This window comes from Anarrhichthys ocellatus, unplaced genomic scaffold (assembly GCF_004355925.1).
Source record: "Anarrhichthys ocellatus isolate YVR2014 unplaced genomic scaffold, GSC_Weel_1.0 scaffold7, whole genome shotgun sequence".
Taxonomy (NCBI): domain Eukaryota; kingdom Metazoa; phylum Chordata; class Actinopteri; order Perciformes; family Anarhichadidae; genus Anarrhichthys; species Anarrhichthys ocellatus.
In genome coordinates, this window is record NW_022280037.1 from 12,987,125 (window position 1) to 12,994,825 (window position 7,701).

The 7,701-nt window shown below is 41.7% G+C and overlaps 1 protein-coding gene across 1 annotated transcript in view; it reads right to left on the reverse strand.

Moving 5' to 3' along the window:
• LOC116383690 (A-kinase anchor protein 6-like) overlaps positions 1–7,701 on the reverse strand; it is an 81,449-nt gene that overhangs the window by 24,112 nt on the left and 49,636 nt on the right. The gene's annotated exons all lie outside the window — the stretch shown is intronic.

A 7,701-nucleotide genomic window follows, 5' to 3' on the forward strand; every position in this document is an offset into this window, starting at 1 on the left:
AGTGATTTATAATAGGCACTGCCAATCCTTGTGTTACTTTTCCTCCTGTTTGCTGCTGTCTAATAAATGCAAAAGAAGGAGGAAAAGTAACACAAGGATTGGCAGTGCCTATTATAAATCACTATATGCTGATGAGTTTCCACAACCAAAGGTCAGTGTGTGTGTGTGTGTTTGCATGTTTACTCATGCAGGCGTGTGCACGTGTGTGTGTGTGTACAGACATATGCGTGCATTAGCGAGTGTGTGACGGCCTTACTCCTCTGCAGCGAGGACCCAACACGTCCAGGCCCACAAAACTATTTATGCTAATCCCGCCCGCTCGCTGAAAAGCACTTCCTTTACATTTTCTTTACATTTTTCCAATAAATATTAAACACTATTACAATGAAATGAGATTCTCTAACTCCCTCTCCCTCTCTTTACCCCTCCCCCCCACACACACACACACACACACTAACTCTTCTGTCTTTCATCTCCTCGCTCTCGCTCGCTTCAGTTTAGCATATTTGCGGCTCGCCTGTTGTCTAAACAGGAGATGAGGATGCAGAATACAGCAGACGGGATCAAGAGGACCACGAGGTCCCGGCGCAGCGTTTGTGAGGGTTGCGGATAAATTTATTCCAAACAGGAGGTGGGTGTTATGTTTAAAAGGAGAGGAGTGCTTCGACGACGACAACAAAACGACTCAGTGACACTCGCTCTGCAGCCGAATAGCTGCAGCAGGAAGATGAATTAAACCGGATCGACAATAATTCAGCGCGTTCAGACGGTCATAACTCTAAAATCTGCTCCACAAAGTCGGCTTCAACAACAGGAAGTCGGCCTGACAAATAGCTGTAGTATAAATATGAGCTGAAGTCAGGTGTTGGAAACGTTTGTAGGATGTGATTTCAGATGGAAGGACAGGCTTTAATATATAAGCAATACAGTTTGAACACAACTCCTAATAGCTGCGACTCAGAGTGTATTTTACACTAGTTGCTTCCAACATAACTAAATTAGTTTTTAATTGGGCTTTGAGCTCTTCCAAAACACTTGGATCTTGGAACAGCAGGATTGTGATTGGGTGCTTATTTTTCTCCCTCAGTTTGGAGAAATTTTTAACCAATTGGAGATCTCTGTGGGCGGGATTAAATCTCCCTGTGTCCAGAGCGAGAACCATAAGCTGCCTTTCCAAATCGCTTTATTTTTCTATTCACTTTTACTTCATACAGCAGCTTCCCCTCACTAAGTACCTACTAATTTGAGATTTACGACTTGCTGATAACGCGGCAAATTTGACCTTCTTGCTCATTTATCCACTGCGCAAAGAATTGTGGGTTGAATAGCCACAAAAGCATGCTGGCTTTCATACTGCAAATTGCGACCTGATGTAAGCGAGCAACATATCCTCCAACAACGCCTCGTATGATATCCTACGATATCCTCCTCATTTGTTGTGCGTTTGTCTTACAAAAGTCCAGCAACACGTGTAGATTTCTGCTCGGTACATGAATACAGTCTTTTCAAAATAAAGTTCCGTCTTCACAGGAAACTCAGACAGGTTTAGGAAATAAAAAATCATTGTTTGGGCTGAAATAACCACAGACACATCCGCCCGTCTTGTGATTCAGCGATCTTTATACTTTCTCATTCATGATACTTTTTTTAGAGATATCTACAGATTACGGCGTATTCTTTTTCGTAGGTAGAGCTGCGAACGCTGGATGAGAACAGCCTGAGTAGAACATCCTGGTATTTTTGTCTTGGGACATGCAAGATCTTTGTGGCATGCTAAATAGTGTAGTAGTAGTAGCAGTTGTAGTAGTAGTAGTGCAATACATCAGAAAACATAGTGAAGGGGCCTCTGTTTGAGATGTTACTGTCGGTATTTTCATTTTCATTTACCTCCATGTGTTTTTCCTGTTTTTTCTCTTTAAGAAGCAGTTTCAGTAGAAATGACCAGACACTGACAAATATCATTTTGTTATCATCATTATCGTTGTCATGATGTCAGTTTGGTCAGCTTCAGAAAGCAAAATTCTTTTCCCTGAGAGTTTATTTCCAGATGGAGGAGAAAGAGAGAATCCTAAGTCTCTATTGTTTCTGCACTGCTGGTTTTTATGCACTGATCCCTCCCTCCCGCCCTCTCTCTCTGTCTCTCTGTCTCTCTCCCTCTCTCTCTGTCTCTCTCTCTCTCTCCCCCTCTCTCTCTGGCGGGTCGAGCCTGGCTGGATCCATATTGACTCAGAGGGCTCTACAGACACAGTAGGACAAATATTTGCTAAAAAGCTTTTCTTTCAAAATACATGGAAAGCCGTGGAGTGGCTGCAGAGAAAGAGATGGAGGATGTGGAGGGAAGGGGTGAGATGGAGAGAAAAAGCCAGAAAACAAGTGTGAGGTCGACGGAGAGGAAGAGGAGGGGCAGTGTGAAGAGAGAAGCAGAAGATTAAAGTGAGTTACAAAGAAACAGGGAGATAAAAGGGGGAGACCAACAGAAAGACACTAAGAGACAACACGCAAGAGAGACGAGAAATTAAAAACGTGAAATCACAGCGCCAAAACTTTTTAATATGCTGATCAAGAAAACTTCTCCATTTTAAATTTTTAATGGCGTATGCTAAAAAAAGAGGGACAAATGTGTCCAGTATGGTGGCCTCAGCATCGTGTCTCTTGGTGCGCTGATCCCTTCTTTGAGCTGTGACCTCCAGCAACATGATGCTGGATATGAAGCGGTCGGTTTAGGGCGTGTAAAAGATTGATGCCAGGAGGGGGATGACCTTTCAGACCTTTGGGTCAGTTTATTTGGTCCAGACAAAGGAAACAGGTGGTGTGCTTTATGCTACCGGGTTAGCCTTCGTGCTAACGTTACTGTCAGTACCCGATCGGTCCCTGCTCCTGGATCCATTCTGAAGACCCCTATTCTGCCTCTGATTGGCTACTGGCTGCTAAACGCTAACGTTAGCCTAGCTATGATGCCAACCGGCGCTTGGAAACGAGACAGGCCCGGGTGGAGCGACTCAGCTCACGTTTTTGATTCCAGTCGTCTGAAGGAAGGTCAACCGGTCCGAAATTCGTCACGACTTTTTGAGGCGAGAAATCAACTGTCGATTTTGAATATCGGCCGTTTGATGTTCCAAAGCTCACGATGGATGGATGGTCGAACAAATTGAGGGTTTTTTGATTGCCGCTTAACAAGAACCAACGAAACTCAGAGAATCCAAAGGAGAACCCGTTTTCTCTCAGAAGCTAATGTTGCTTCTGTCTTCTGTGTCCGTCGTCTCTCACGTTCAAGGTCGACCAACAGGAGGCACAAAAAGTGACCTCTTTATCTACCGGTTTGTTTTCTCTCTCTCTCTCTCTCTCTCTCTCTCTCTCTCTCTCTCTCTCTTCATGCATTTCTCCGTCTGTCACTCAACATCCTCTTTCAGGAAAGGGTGACCGACACGGGATAAACAAAGAGAAGAGGATCTGCTCTTCTCTTTCTTTTAATTCCCCCCTTCACTTTCTCTCTCTCTCTCTCCTCCTCCTCTCTCACTCTCAAGCTTGATCTCTCTTTCTCTCTCCCACTATCTCTCTCACTCTTAAATCTCCCTCTCCTAAAAACAAAATCCTCTTAACTCTCCTCCACCTCCTCATCTCCACAATCTAATTACCGAGACCTGCCGTGAAGAGAGGGATGGAGGGAGGGATGGAGAGAGGGAAGGCAGGCAGGGGGGGAGGAGGAGAGGATAGAGGAGAGTGGAGGTTGTTAGTGTGGTGGCTATGTCAGTGTTTTTAAACAGTAAAGCTCTTTGAAAGGAGAGAGAGACGCCGTTTCAGCGCCAGAACTTAGTTAATCATCACATTTCAAATGTTAAGTCAAATGTTAAAATACAAATAACTCATGTATCCGATCAATGAATACCAGACCAATCAGACCAGATATTCAATGCCAGCGTTTATTCTATATTTAGTGCAGAAAAGTACTGAAGCTTGTTACGCAGCTTTAAACATGAGAATCATAGAGGGATGGAAAAGATAAATATTTACGTTCGATCACGAGATAACCTCCGTTGTGATTTGGTGCGATATAAATAAAACTGACTTGACTTCTGAGTTATTATCTTGAGTTGGTGAAAGTAACTACAGGAGTGTTAACACAACAGTGGGAAAAATGTCTGCTATCATTAACATTAACACAATAAATCCACCTAAAATAAAATGAGTTTCTGGTTTTACATCCAAATGAAAATGCACAAAAGTGGGAAAAAGTAACCACACACACCCTCTGCACAACTCTTCTCTATTAATATACACTTGACACTTTAATAACATACTTGCTTTACAATACTCTTATTTATTTACCATATTTTATTGTAAATGTTCATATTTTTTTACTATCACCCACCAATCACTGGGCCAGATTCCTCGTATGTGTAACGTACCTTCTCATTCTGATTCAAGGAGTTATGTTTTCGGTTTGGTTTGGTTGTTCATCGTTTGGTCAGCAGGATTACGGAAATACCTACTTTTCCGAAGGTGGAAGGGTGTAGCATTAACCGAAAAAAGGAATTTTTTTTTCCAATTTTGCAGTGGATCTGAATGCCGTGGTTGATCCGTGAAATATGTTTTGCTTTCGTTAAAACACTGCGAAGTCTCCGCTCCCTGAGTGCTCTTCTAGCTCATATCAGAGTCTGATCTGCAACCGTTGTGGTTTGGGTTTGGTTGAGTTTAGGCACCGGGATGAGAGATGAGAGAGAGGGGGAGTGAACACCATATAATATAATGCTACACCAACGTTTAGACATGACAGTTTCTACAGTAAAGAAGACTGTCATTCACCGGCTCACCTGCAGGAGAAACAACATGCCACAACGAATGCAGCCTTTTTAAAGTTGTTTTTACACAATTCTGTACAAAGTTAAAGAGAGGCAAGGACGAAAAAGTGATGAACTAAAATAAAGAAATAAAGGAAGACAGGAGCAAGGACGAAGACGAAGACTGAGGAAACAGTAAGACAGAAAAAGAAAAACAACTCAAAAGGGCGAGAAGGAAAGAGGACAAGGACACAGTGTAACGTGAGGAGAGAGAAATAAAGAGAGAGGGAGAGGGAGGATTTAGGCTGCTTGCTCGGTGACCCAGTGGATATTTCAATCAATTACCATTAATTAGAAATCTCTGATTAATTCTATTTGTTGATTAAGTCAATTAAAACCACAAGCACTCGTTATCGCACAACGAGCCTAATGAATTCCTGTCGACAATTTGTTCCCACACACATATTCCCTCTGCAGCCGCTAATACCGCCTACAGCTCACCAAACTTTGTCGTTTGCATACTCTTCCCCATCTCTCCCTCCTTTCTCTCTCTCCTCGTCTGACATTTCGTGTCTTCTTTTCCTGTACTCCTCTTCTCCGCTCTCAATCCTTCACTCGCTATCTCACGGTAACTTCTTAATTTCTTCTTAATTTCTTTGTTCCAGTTGCTTCTATCTGTCCAGCCGAATAGTATAAAAAAAATAAAAATGTAGAAGTTGCAGGAGAACCGCAGTTCCGCCTCTGGAGGTTTGTTCAAGAGCACCTTGTCATTGAGCAGGAGGAGTGTTCAGAAATCACTTCCTTCAGGGTTTGGAAGCATAAATCTTTCAGTCGCAACCTTGTCCTCTAACCTCAAGGCTAGGGATTCCAAAACTGGGGTCCAGGGGCCTCAAGGGGTCCTCGTACTGTAAACAGGGTGGTGCACCAAATCTGCAACCTCCCTCCACAACATTTTAAGTCTGGTTTTTGGAGTGAAACTCAGGGTGCCAGTAAAATACCAACGAAGGGCACAAACATTCACACATCAGCTCAAATCAGCAGTCAGAGTAAAATGTTGGCATTGAACGACTCTGAAAACCTCAACGAAGAATGTTGACGTTGCACTTTTGCTTTTTCAAAACTTTGTTCTCAATTCAGTTAAGGTTCAGGAAACAAGTCTCAAGTCTGTCCAATGTCGTGTAAATCAGACTGACGGTGTCGGAATTTTGACCTCTAAACATGTTTGTTGCCTAAACCTCACTACAACTAAAAAGACAGTAGTTTATTTTGAAAATACTGAATTCATGTAACAACCGGGAATGGACACGTGTTGCTGGACTTTTGTAGGAAACCATACAATAAAAATGAGGAGTAACCTTTTTGTAAGAATATGAACCGTTGTGAGAGGATTAATGGTACTGAACCACATACAAGTATTCTGTGTGTGTCTTGGATGTATTTATAACCTGAAGAAGACTCTGGTGTTTTCATGCTCTTCAGTGGCCGTCTTTAAAAACCAGCAGAATTTTTTTGTTGATGTGTTTTGTATAATATTTTAGGACTTTTAGCTCCTCTGTCTCCGCTGACCCACAATGCATCTGTTTCCCGCTCTACGGTTGTTGACATCACATATAAACGGGGTCTGAAAGTCATTCATTAAGGGCTTTTAGAGCGATTCACTGAAAATGGAAGCAGTAAAGTAAGACGTACCGCTCCCACTCACTTCACCGCCGTGTTTATGACATTAACAAGGGAAACCTGGCAACCCGGTGCATTAACATATGAAGTCAGTACTCGGGCAGAGTGAGAGCTCGACTCCAGAGTGAGAAATTTAGGTTTCCACTTCTGGATTTCTCCAGAGTGACTCATGACGAGGTCAGAGGTCACACGGTCGTCTTGTACTGCTCCTTTAAGATGTAGTACAGTAAAAAGTACAATATTTATTAGAAGTAGTGGAGAAGTACCTCCAGTTTCTACTTAAGTGCAGTAAAGAGTAAATATACACCATTGCCCAAAGCATGATGGGAGTTGTGGTGCCCAAAACTCAATCATAGTTCAAAAGGAAATAAAAACATCAAATAAAAGATTGTGAGCTGAGAAACGTTGTAACTCTTCAGTTCAGTCGTTCGATTAGAGGAAAACGTGTGAAGGTCAAAATGAATAACTGATGACATCATCGGGTCTTATTCATAATTAAGTTAGCTGAAGTCCCTTTTTGTCCGTTTTAACGTCTCGGGGATGAAAGCTTCCCTCTTAAAGTATTCAGCAGCAGTAAAGAAACGGAGGTTATATGTTGTTAAAACATTTACTGTTCTCTGTAACACGCTATCAATAAAACCAATTGTCCGTCTGCATTTCTCTGAGCATTCGTCTTTTCCAATGTCTCCATCTTTCACCTGGTTTAGTCTCTCAGTCTTTGTGCTGCTGTTCCAGCTCTTTATCTTCTCCTCTGTCTCTATTTGTCTCTCTCTCTCCTCTGACTCGTATCTCCAGAGCTTCACCATCTCACTTATCACGACTGAAATAAACGCTCAAACGGTTAAACATCTGGATATAAAAACACGTGTTGGCCTTTCATCTCCTCGTCTTCTGTGTAGAAGCTCTGAGAATCTTTTAATTTGTCTTCACGTTAGCAGAGACGTGGTTTTCACGCTTTAATATTGTTGATTGAGATATTTTCAAGTAAAATTGAGGATTGCACTTTCCTTTAGGGGTTAATACAAGTTATCCTACTTCTTGAGCAAAATCAGATACTAGATTACCTGAAAAAAATATATTTATATATATTTATTTATTCATGAGTGCTCAGCTTTATAACTTAACATGCTCTCTTGTCCCAAAACCTGATGGATTTTTATTTTGAGGCCTTAATAGGTGAAAGTATCCAAATATGTATGTATATATATATATATATATATATATATATATATATATATATATATAT